Source organism: Pleurodeles waltl, chromosome 5, assembly GCF_031143425.1.
Source record: "Pleurodeles waltl isolate 20211129_DDA chromosome 5, aPleWal1.hap1.20221129, whole genome shotgun sequence".
Taxonomy (NCBI): domain Eukaryota; kingdom Metazoa; phylum Chordata; class Amphibia; order Caudata; family Salamandridae; genus Pleurodeles; species Pleurodeles waltl.
In genome coordinates this window covers 206,866,919-206,880,423 of record NC_090444.1, presented here as the reverse complement: position 1 = coordinate 206,880,423, position 13,505 = coordinate 206,866,919, and positions in this window count along the sequence as shown.

Sequence of the window (13,505 nt, the reverse complement as noted above, 5' to 3'; positions counted from 1 at the left end):
ATGTGTGTAAGTGATGTGTGACTATTGTGCTATTGCATGAGCTTTCCATGTCTCCTAGATAAGCCTTTGCTGCTCACCCACAGCTACCTCTAGGAAACCTGAATTCTAGACACTGCCTACACTTCACTAAGAGGGGATACTTGGACATGGTATAAGATGTAAGTACCTTAGGTACCCACCACACACCACGCCAGGTTCCTACAAGAACAATGATGTGTTTATTGGCATAAAAATGTCAGTGTTTTTTTTTATTTAAACTAACATATTACACATATGCAAGCAGTGCATATGTGTGTAATTTGTTAGTTTGAATTTAAAAAACACATTGACATATCAGTAACACTCACCACTCTGGTATCAACTGCCTGCATAAAAATGAACATCTACACAAAATCCATAGATGGGAATGTGCCCATACAGGTGTGTGTGTAGTCATTTTACACAAACTACCATATCATATTGATAAACGGTACACATCATTGTAAATACATAAAGCCAATACAATGTAGTATATGCACTACACAGTGCCACAAGTGGGATTACACAGAATGTACAACAAGTGTCACTTCTAAACTTCAAACATGTCAGAGATGTATGAAGGTCACATGTCTCCTTTGTTTGTGCAACTTCAGTAACACATCAGGCTCCAAAGTGTCATATTTCCTGTGTAATGCATATGTGTATATCATCAACAAATCATGTTGAAAGAAACACACATACATTCTCAAGGCATAAAAATAGCAATATTCTTAATTTTGGTGTAACTGTCCACTAACATGATGAATGCTTGCACTATATATTACATGTCCATCACACATGTACAACACCAATGTATGCACAATACAAGTATGTCAAAAATAATACCTGTGCCTGTCACTGCCAGAAATAAGAATGAGTGCATGTCACACACATTAGCATAGAAATCATTATTAGCAAACAGTTACCAATAATATGAAATAAATGCCAGGACAAAGGTATGTGAAGATTATGGGATTATTCTCTCATTTTAAAATGGCCAATGTCAATGTCCAAAATTTCCACAGTCTGAGGAATGGGCCTCAGGTACTGAACTTGCCTCCTATTCACACTGGCAAGTACCGCCTCCTCAGAAAGAGGCTTTGGGAGGGGTGGTCTTGGTTTTAGGAGGGTTGGGATTGGCAGGGGTGATTATGGATTTGGGAGGGGTTGATTTGAATTTAGTAGGAGTGGGTTGGGGTATGGGAGGGGTGGGTTGGGGTTTGGGAGGGGTGGTAATATGTTTGGGAGGACTGACGTTACATTTGGAAGGGGTGGTTTGGGATGTCTTTGGGGTCAGGGCCACAGCACATAAAAGGTCTTCACGCATAAAATGGGTAGGATTGCTTGCAGGAAGTTGGGGTAGAGGGAGCGGCAGTGGGTTATGTACACGTGCCTGTTGATAGTACAGTTGCCTGTGGATCTGGTGTATATTGTGTACTTTTTGATATGTGTTTCTTTCTGGGTGTCTGTTGTTCAGGTGAGTGTGGGCATGTGTGTACAGTGTGTGCTATGTCTAATGTATGTGTGTAGATGTGGATGGGTGTGCTGTAGAGGTGCAGTGTGTAGTTATGGTGCCTGCGAATGTGCTGGCGCATGAGTGTGTGTAGTGGTTGTGCATGTTTGTGTGGTGGTGAGTGTTGTGTCTGTGGGTGTGCTGGCACTGGTTGTGTAAGTTTGTGAGGTGCTGGGTGTGGTGTCTGCGGGTGTGGTGGTAGCTGTGCATGTCTGTGTGGTAGTGGGTGAGTTGTCTGCAGGTGTGATGGTTGTGCATGTTTGTGAGGTGGTGGGTGTGGTTTCTGTGGGTGTGGTGGCTGTGTATGTGGGTGTGGTGGTAAGTGTACAGTCTGTTGGTATGCTTGTGGTGGTGAAGGGTGTGGTGTCTGTGTGTATGTGTGTCTGTGTTGCTTACTGTGTCCGTGTTTATGTGTTATGTGTGTATGTGTTGATGCGCTGCTTGGGGTAGTTGAGAGGGTGCAAGCAAAGTAATGAGTATGCTTTGGATAAGGGTGGGAATAGGGATTTAGGAAGGGGAAGATGTGGGAGTTGGCACATGAGGTTAGGATGGGTGGATGGCTGTGGTCAGTGAGGAGGCCAGATCTTATAATGACCCCCCGTAGGCAAGACATGGCAATATGACTGCCATCAAGCTAATCTAGCATTTGTGTCATCTGGCCACTAAGCCCCCTGGATGGCATTCAGAAGTGCAGTCTGCCCTACTCCTTTTGGGGAATGGGTATCGCATTGGGGTGGAGCAAGAAGGAGGGTAGAGATGGGAACACCCTCCATGCCATTGGTTCCCTCGGTGTTGGTGGTGTCTGCTCTGGAACCGCAGTGGCCAGCTTCTTTCCTGTCGACGTGGCCAATGTCACTGTCACCTTCACCTTCCCCAGATGATGCTGAAAACACAGATACAACAGTTTGACTGTATCGGTGTAAACAGAACTGAACATTAACTTTTCTCACAAAACATTTGCCATTAACTAGCATCAAGGCTCTCAAATGTGGCTTCTTTATCATCAGTATCTCATGCATATAGGGAAGAATTCCACCAACCATTTGCTCAGAGTCTAGAAATTCGCCATGCTAGCTCGTATATCATGTACACTGTAATATGTACATTCACCAAAAGGTTTATAGGTATCAATATGTGTCCACAAATACTGCAATGTTGTGGCAAATGTCTATGAACTGAAAGCCTGTTTTCTTTGTCTGACCATTTCACAATGGTAAAACCTACTTCAAGTAACTAAAATATATTTCTGTTGTACCACATATCATGTAAAATTTGTATTGAAGTGGCTTAGCAATGTACTATGCACTATGTATATACCTATGCTGCTGAAGATATGTACTAAGCTATTTTTGGGGTGGGTTGACAAATGGCCTTGATACATTTCTAAATCACTTTCGTACAGAGCAAAAACATATTCACATTTCCAAAAGAGTGATGTTTTGGGCCTGATACTGACTTTTCAAGATGGGAAAATCCAACATATATGTGATGTAACCTTCCATCTGCAAATGTCCTTTTAAGTATCCCATTTCTAACCATCATTCATTTCTCATCTGCATATAACTAAGGATACTAAAATGTTTGCGGTATGTGTAACTCCGTCACCAACATGGTCACATTCCTATCTGTTTCAGTCAATACAGTTTGGCTTAATAATTCATGTTGGTTGACACAGACTGGCTTACATGCACATTTGTGAAGGACTAAGGCTTCATGACAATCTGCTACCTTCTACATGAACTGACTTTAATCTTGCTGTGCAAACATATTTGTAACATGTTTCATATAAGGAATGATGCCAATATACAGATCTTTCCAGTCTTTTCAGACCAGATGTTCATTACCATTATGTCATTGTACCAACCTAGTAAAGTCTGAAAAATCAACTGTATCATAAGTGCTTAGTATGCCAGGTCACCAGTAATAGGGCCTACATTACATATTCTCATTTGTGGTGCAGCATCACATCTGACCCAATCCTCAGAAGCATGTTTGTTACAACTGTCCCTCATAACATAGAAAAATGCAGGTACCTCTTTCTTTGCATGCAACCATGTGTCTGCTCAAAACAGTACTTAGCTTGTGATGAGGAATCTAGTATGAAACCTTTAGCACAAACCTATACAACAAACACACCATAAAACCCCATCCAAAAAACATATACATCCAGAAATCCTTGTGTGCAATGGATGTGTGTCAACCGTCGTGTTGATGCCATACATTGCTGTAAAAAAGGTTGCACAACAAGAATAGCTACAAAAATAACTAACCCCAAATGCTGCTGTTGGGCCCTCAACTGCCCATAAAATATGCAGGCCTTTAGGAAGGCCATGTTGTGGCGCATGCCCTTGACTTCTTGGGAGGACTGGCCGAGCTGGGCTTTGGCTGACTTTCTGGTCCAGCGTTGTAGGTCCTCCCACCTCTTCCTTTAAAGCAGGCTGCGCTGCATATGGACCTCCAGGGTCCACACCTTCTTGGTGATGGCATTCCAGATGTTGCTCTTTTGATGGGCTTTTTGACATGTATGGATGTGAAAAAATAACAGCGAAAGATGTTTTGAGTGATTCTGTTTGTATGAATTGATGTGACACAATTTTGTTGCATCTCTCATATGAATTCCCAAAACAGTCAGTACAGATTGCTTTCAAATAATTAAAAGTTCCTTGGAAATACTAATTTGTAGCGATCTGCTGAGTACCTCAACACTTTCTATCTCTTCATGTTACCAATCCAGGCCACAAACATCAACTAGGCCAGGGCTATGAAACCTTTCCCGTACTGAGACCCACTCCTGATTTGTCCAAATCATTGTGAGCTAATAAAGGCCAAGCAACCTGTATATTATTTTCACATAGCCCCACACACAGGTACATTGGCTTCATGCCAAAACTTCTAGGAGCCCGATACTATGGTTAGCACCTTATACAGTGACTAAGGGCAGTATGGAAGTGCTGCATGTGCCAGTGACAGTGTGGTTTTGGGTGATGTATGAACAAGTGTGTGTAGTGATGGGACATACTTGTATGTGTTAATATTGGAGTAATCAATGCTGAAGCACAAAGCAATACATTCATATACATGAACAAAGTCATTTAACCCTTACTAGTTTTCCCCATTGTGAACTCTCTGTTAACCCCCGCATGTAGGTACATGGTAAGGTAGGCTCTGAGACCTAGGCCTGAGGTTACTGACTGACAGGTCACAGGTGGAAGACAAACACACAAATAGGAAAACTCAGATCAGATTCCACAGATAGGAACCATGACACCACAATGGTCCTTGGAGATTGGCCCCAATAAAACACATATGTCCAGAGGGGTTCGCGCATTCCCAAAAACACCATAAAGTTAGATGCCACATGTAGTTAGGAACACTTAGCTAATCAGAACACAACACACACAGCAACCACGCACCCCTCAGGCCGGGCATCTGGACACTTACTGGTGGGTCCACATTGTGTCCAGGCAAGATCAGGTCCACCTGCGATCGTTATCTGGAACCTTATTTTCGACTCTATGACAACTATTTGCATTTCTTAACCAAGAAAAGAAGGTTTCTATTTCTTTATGGTACTCAGAAAAATGTATAAAAACCTACTTCAAACTGATTTACATTGAGAGACAGTTCTCAGACCTGAGTTCTGTAAATGCTCTCCCGGCCGTAATGTTTAATTAAAAGAACTGTTCCTGTTTTGCCAGAAGCTGCTTGTTTTTTGTTTTTTAAGGTAAATCCACATTCAAGCACTATTTTGATGACTGAAAGCCCATGTCATTTAGATTTGCAGCACAGGAAATACCTTTCCTCATGTTTTTCAAAATAAGGCCTGTAATTTTACTTGACAGAACAGCATCAAACAACACTATAAATTCCTGTACTATTCTTCTTGCATTTTACCTTTCACTCATTTCGACATGGGCTGTATGTTTTCAGTTATTCTAGCGGCACAGCGCCTACTGGCCTCTGGAAGTAAGGGGCCTGCAGTTTATTTATTGAAATCTGGAATTGTGAGTAACATGAATTGAAAATTCAGCTTATTTCAGGTGACTTTTCATTTCAATGTGCAGACATGTTTAACATTGTCAAACAACATTCTGTTCCCAGTTAAATCATTCAGTTCACTACACTCCAATCACAACACTTCACTCATGAACAAAAAGGGACAAATCAGCCTGTTTACAATGGAGGAACAAGTTACTTTGACAAACATTTCCCACACAAACATGTACCTGTTCCTATGGGTTCCTATAGAGCTGGCAGTATAGGCATACGACCTCCCTGGTGAGATATTCCAATTCTTCAGGGGAGAAGGCAGGGGCCCTGTCACCTGCTTTGCCTGGCATCCTGGCTCCCAGACGACAGTAACAGCAGCAAAAGTCGAGGAGGTGTTGTTGGCTGCAGTCTTAGGAGGCAAGTGAGCTTTTTTTTAAATGACTTGTACAGGTACACGGTGTATGCAATCTGTGACAGAGATGGACACAGCCACTGGCTGTTTTCCAAAGCCATCACACATATTAGCCTATGGCTCTGTCCGTCATGGAGTGTTACACCTACTACGCAGTCAACTTCTGCAGAAGGCTGTAGGAGAGCCAATGTCCTGACGTCAAGGTCAGGCACCCGCCATTTTAGGATGTGAAACATTTGTAACTTGTCTGTGCATCACCAGCACTCAAAATGGTGGCTAGTTTGTATACCAATGTCAGATACAAACAATGCTGTTTGATAAGGTAGGCTCTGAGACCTAGGCCTGAGGTTACTGACTGACAGGTCACAGGTGGAAGACAAACACACAAATAGGAAAACTCAGATCAGATTCCACAGATAGGAACCATGACACCACAATGGTCCTTGGAGATTGGCCCCAATAAAACACATATGTCCAGAGGGGTTCGCGCATTCCCAAAAACACCATAAAGTTAGATGCCACATGTAGTTAGGAACACTTAGCTAATCAGAACACAACACACACAGCAACCACGCACCCCTCAGGCCGGGCATCTGGACACTTACTGGTGGGTCCACATTGTGTCCAGGCAAGATCAGGTCCACCTGCGATCGTTATCTGGAACCTTATTTTCGACTCTATGACAACTATTTGCATTTCTTAACCAAGAAAAGAAGGTTTCTATTTCTTTATGGTACTCAGAAAAATGTATAAAAACCTACTTCAAACTGATTTACATTGAGAGACAGTTCTCAGACCTGAGTTCTGTAAATGCTCTCCCGGCCGTAATGTTTAATTAAAAGAACTGTTCCTGTTTTGCCAGAAGCTGCTTGTTTTTTGTTTTTTAAGGTAAATCCACATTCAAGCACTATTTTGATGACTGAAAGCCCATGCCATTTAGATTTGCAGCACAGGAAATACCTTTCCTCATGTTTTTCAAAATAAGGCCTGTAATTTTACTTGACAGAACAGCATCAAACAACACTATAAATTCCTGTACTATTCTTCTTGCATTTTACCTTTCACTCATTTCGACATGGGCTGTATGTTTTCAGTTATTCTAGCGGCACAGCGCCTACTGGCCTCTGGAAGTAAGGGGCCTGCAGTTTATTTATTGAAATCTGGAATTGTGAGTAACATGAATTGAAAATTCAGCTTATTTCAGGTGACTTTTCATTTCAATGTACAGACATGTTTAACATTGTCAAACAACATTCTGTTCCCAGTTAAATCATTCAGTTCACTACACTCCAATCACAACACTTCACTCATGAACAAAAAGGGACAAATCAGCCTGTTTACAATGGAGGAACAAGTTACTTTGACAAACATTTCCCACACAAACATGTACCTGTTCCTATGGGTTCCTATAGAGCTGGCAGTATAGGCATACGACCTCCCTGGTGAGATATTCCAATTCTTCAGGGGAGAAGGCAGGGGCCCTGTCACCTGCTTTGCCTGGCATCCTGGCTCCCAGACGACAGTAACAGCAGCAAAAGTCGAGGAGGTGTTGTTGGCTGCAGTCTTAGGAGGCAAGTGAGCTTTTTTTTAAATGACTTGTACAGGTACACGGTGTATGCAATCTGTGACAGAGATGGACACAGCCACTGGCTGTTTTCCAAAGCCATCACACATATTAGCCTATGGCTCTGTCCGTCATGGAGTGTTACACCTACTACGCAGTCAACTTCTGCAGAAGGCTGTAGGAGAGCCAATGTCCTGACGTCAAGGTCAGGCACCCGCCATTTTAGGATGTGAAACATTTTTAACTTGTCTGTGCATCACCAGCACTCAAAATGGTGGCTAGTTTGTATACCAATGTCAGATACAAACAATGCTGTTTTTGGCAAAATATGACACATTAAAAAGTGAACCGTGACTGTGCCTAACATCAATAGTACTGCAGTGTATGTTATGGCTCAGTTGATGGTATTTTGAAAAAAAAAAAATAATGTGCAAATAATACATTTGAAATGTATTATTTGCACATTATTACAAAAACTCAACATGTAAAAAACTGAGATTTGAAATTGGAACATTTTCAAACAATTATGTGTACAATTATGTACAATTAAGTGTACAGTGAGATTTCTAATCCTGCCAACATAAGATGTGTGTTGATAATGAAGATATTGTGTGATCATTTAAAGTGATTGTTTGCTTTCCTTACATGCAAAAATATGAACTCAGGGATAGGTAGAAGAAGACAGCCTCAAGTCTTTAGACCGTTTCCAGACCTTACCACCATGGAGTGAAGGGATATCATAAAGAAAGTCAGATTAAATAGGCAAACTATTCTGGATTTATACTAGCAGCTGGGGTCTGATCTCCTGCCTCTCAATAGGAATACAACAGCAATAACACAAATAGTGAAACTCGTGACAGTATTTCATTTTGTGGACACTGGATCTTTTCAATACACTGTTGCAGTATCTGGAGGCATGTCACAGCCAACGTTCAGTGGTGGACTACAAGAAGTCCTTGCTTCAATGATGAAACACATCAATAGCTTCCAGTTTTCAAGATATCAGGATTTGGCCAACACGAAGGGAGATTTTTGTGCTTTGGGCGGCCTACCACATGTGCTTGGAGCAATTGATGGCACACAACTATCCTTGGTGCCACCACATGCCAAGGAACAGGACTAGTGCAATTGGAAGAATTTCCATTACATCATTGTGCAAGTTGTCTGCTTACCGGATTTGTACATATCAAGTGTGTGTGCCCGCTTCCCAGGGTCAAGATTTGATCCCTTGGTACTACAGAATAGCACCATACCCCTGAACATGTCGAAACCTGGACCTGAGAGGACCCGGCTTGTTGTGACTTGTGGATCATTTACTTCAATCCTTGTTTGACTGTACAATGTCTTGATATGATTTTAATCTATCAATTTATTGCTTCCATGTAGGAGACTCAGCATATCGTAACCGACCATGGTTGTTGGCACCGCTGAGGAATCCAACAATGCCAGCAGAAATCTGCTTCACTGAGGCCCATGGAAGAACACAGAGGCCAGTAAAAGGAGTTTTAGGCTCCTGAAGGCCAGATTTCAGTGTCTGGACAAACAAGTGAAGCCCTCCTCTACTCACCCGATAAGGAGTGCCAAATCTTGGTTGCTTGCTGCATGCTGCACAACATTTCCCTGCGACGGAGCTTCCCAATCATTGTAAATGATGGAGACCATGAAGAGCCACTGATTGAGGATGTTCAAATGCTAAAAGAAGATGACATTGGTAAAGAGGAAGGAATTGACCTACGTCAAGATGTTATTGACCACTTCTTCACCTGGGTGTATGTGTACCTTTACAAATTGCAACATCCAATGTCAGAACAACTTGTGACATACTGAACATAACAGTCTGTGATGGTAATTTAGTAGGAATGGTCAGTTCAGGAAAGTCCATTTGTAGATCAAAGTTTCCTGCATTGACTACTGTGTTCACTGACATGGAATATCTTTGCTTGCACTAAGTATATGTTTCCCCCGAACGTCACTTTAAGACAAATTTCTTAAGTGAAATAATTTTCCCTTGTTTTTCTGTTTTAGGCTCCTTCACCATGTCATCTTCATTTGGACATTTCAAAGTTGTGACCTTTGCAGTGATATGATGCTGTTGGAAGTTACAAAGGGACCACCGGTTGTACCTGGGACAAACATCCACTTGGGATCTTGTACAGAGACAACTTCCACTGTGATTGAATGGAAGTTCCTGAGATTGTATCAAACCTGTTTGATGTTGCCACTAAGGCAATATGTGCTGCTAACTTTGTCTAACTACATGTATATGTCAAGCCATACTGATCTCCCTTCACATTTGCTATATTGTCAATTGTGTTCAGCGTATGAAGCTGTTGATGTGTCTCCTCATAGCTGAAATATTTTTTTGTAGCATATCACTGAATGGTGGTTGTGATATTCCACTAGATACTACCACAGCATGTTAAAATGCTCCTGTGGCCTCATGATTTTATTATTGCCACGAAGTACACTATTAATGTTATTAATGCAGGATTTCTATTGTGAGAGCAGGATGTCTGGCTCCAGCTGAGGTCATGAATCAATAATAGTTTGCCTATTTAATTTGGTTTTATGAAATATTCCCTTTCTTCCATGGTGTGAACGTTGTTCAGTGCCAATTTCTAAATAGCACAGGCTGCTTGGTTTGCACATGTTTTGTGAAAATCATTTTTGATTTTGTCAAAGACTTGTTACCTACAAATGTATGACACCAATACATCGTGATTTTGTTGGAGGTCTTGCCATCCTCTCTTGGTGGTGCAAAATAATTTCTCCTGTGGGGGAGAGGAGGCATGAATGCAGCGACTGGGGTGGTTGGAGCAGTTTCCTTTTGTGGCAGTGCCTCACTGTCTGTGGCTGAGGAAGGCGTATTTTGTCCTGATGTTGAAGGAACATGGACAGGTATAAATGGTTCAGGAAAAGCCCTGCACATATATTGATAAATGTTAAACATCACCCCAGTCAAGGACCACAAACTGGAGTTGTGATTCTGCATCTCAACAATGTGGTCCCTCTGCACCTGCCTAATGGCCCGGATCTCTGTCGGGACCTGGCTTGTCACGTCTTGGGACTATTGTAGTACTCCCAAGACTCAGTCAGTGGTGGTCTGGGTAACAATAGAGCCAGTGGTTTCACTTTGCTGACCCACAGATTCCCTCCCATGGCCCCTACCCCCACTAGCATGTGCCCGTGAGACAGTGGAGTCCATCCCACTGGCTCCTGACACACCTAGAGATGGTGGTGGTAGCTCAATAGTATCCGGGACTGGGGGGGGGGGGCACAAGATGGTAGTTGTGTTCCTCTGGACAGAGGAATTGGAGGTATCCTGAGGCTGACGTGTTGTAGCAGCTGGGGTGGGAGATGTAGGTGTGGGCTAAGTGTGGCTCACTGAGTTCCTGTACCCAGACAGACCAGATGGACCAGACATTTTCACATCGTCTGGACTTGCAGGAGTGGTGTCCTCACTAAAGCCTTGATCCTAGTCTGGAGTTGCAGACAGTGGTCCACTGGCCCTGGGTGTTGGACCTAATACAAATTACAAACAAAATGAAAATAAAAGTCTACATTGCACCTCAAATGTGTTTTAAGCTACAAATGAAGCAACCTAAAAATATGTAATTAATGGGATGATTTACATGTGCAGGTTAATTTACACAGATGCAAACACCAGTAACAATGATGGGGATATGTCCTGAAATATAAATTGTTATTTAGAAAGTGTACATTACATATACCAGACATGCAACTCAAGACCGTGAAGAGGAGATTTGAGAACTGAGACATTTCAAGGCCTGACAGCCTCAATAACAGACTATGATGCAACTTCTTAGAATTAATGGCAGTGGTCATCATATGAACACTGGAAAGTAAATTGTGTATCAATACTACCTATATTCAGCATGCCACAGAATATGATTGGAAACCTTTGAATCAACAAAGTATGATTTAGCCAAGCAAGTAGATCAATTCAGTCAATAAGAATAAGGTGAGAACGTACTGGATCAACACACCAGATGAGATTTTAATACATACTGTGAAATGGTGAATGACAAATGAATAAAACTGACATTTGTGCATATATAGAAGAAAAGGGAGGTTAGCAATATCACATTGCACTATTGTTTTTCAGAGACAAGAACAGGGCACCAAGGTAGGTGTAGTCATTTGTTAACTCCATTGGAAATCATTGTTATAAAGTGGGTTACACATACCTATTTAAATTACTACAGTGAAAATGATCACAAATTTACAATATGTACACACACATGTGTGCAATGTGAATAGGTGAAAATATCACTTACAAGCACTATACCTTCCTGTGCAAATAGATGGATTTTGGAACCTGTCTGTTGGATTACAACGACCTACATTGAGGTAAAGAAAGGGACAAGACAAATGGAAAAGGATGATCCATGGAGAACAAAACACAATTTGACAAAACATATTGTTCATTGTTAAAAAGAGAGATACAACCATGATGCTAATAATTTGGATGGAACAAGCTATTTTGGATACTCAAGTTTAGATACATATGCTTCGATAAGTATCTTGGACATTCTGAACAGCTAATGTAAATGCAAAAAGTACATTGGTGATTAGTGAGACATTGCAAAGTTCAACTTACCAGTCTCCACTATTCCTGTCAAACCTTCAGGGTGTTGTATTTGCAAGACTGTCTCCTCCCAGGGAAAGAGTTGTAAACTGGGACTGAGAGAAGCACTACCAGCCCTTTGGGTCTCCAGGTGACATTTGGAGGCCAATGAATGCACTCTTCCTGGCAGGCCACCTTTTCCTAATTACCTCCTGTGTGTGTGGATTGTTAGCTTGTTAACTACAGCACTCACTCTGTCCACTATTCCAGTCCACACTTCCCTTTTCTGAGATATGGTTGTATTTTGACTTGTGCTCCAAACAATTGTGGCTCTACTCTAATAATTTCATCCACCATGACTGACAATTCTCCCTCTGTAAAACATGGATTTCTGCTCCCTGCCATTGTGACTATCTAAAGAAATTAACTGGTGCCCCAAAAGTTGATGCAAAATAAAACAATTGTCCGAAAAGTAAAATAAATACAGAGGGAGAAAGAGAAATTAATAGAAATGTTGTCCTTTGTGGAAAAATGTGCATCAAAATGCTCTGCTGCAGTGAAATGGCAAAGGATCATGGTCTGAAATGGAGTATGTTTTATAGTGTATTTTGCAGGTGTTCACAATTGTCCAATATACATTAGGTGTAGGCTGCTAACATCCATCCAATGGTCACAGCCATAGTACAATGCTGAACGGGTCTCGCAACTGATTCCCGCCGTCATGGGAACGCCACAGGTACACCTCCAGCACAACTGTGTTATCTAAATATGGTTGGCGCACTGCCACCACCCCAATGAGGATGAAGTAATACTCACCAGCATTGGAGTATGCCTGTCAGCTGCAGGATACAGCTAGTGCATCAGAATACACTCCATTGACTCGGACAGCAGTTGAACAGTTATAGAGGACTAAATTCACTTGTCAGAACACCATCAGCTTGACAGATTACTTGGGATTGCCGCCACAGTGGGACTGGGTATCACGTCAAGATCTAAATCAGGCTCTATGACAGGAGGCAAAACTTTTCACTAGAACAAACTTGGCCCATGTACCGACCCTGCTTCCATTGAGGTTCGCCTTAACTTTTGACTTTGACACGGCCTCATGCGACCTGATAACCATGGTTAGATTTTAATGTTTTTTGGCACTATTTTTCACCTTAAACTTTAAAAACTCAGTACTTTGATTCTACTGATTGGATTTTTGTTGTTTTAGCGTCATTGTATTTGCTAAAATGTACTTGATTTTTCTAGATTAGTTTGGGATTTTGCTTGTGCTGTGTTTTCACTTTATTATGATTTGAGGTCTGCATAAATACCTTATACATTGCCTCTTAGTTAAGCCTGACTGCTTTTTTGCCTAGCTACTGCAGGGTTAAGGCCAGGTTTAATAAGTTACTTTTGTGGTTAACCATTTTAA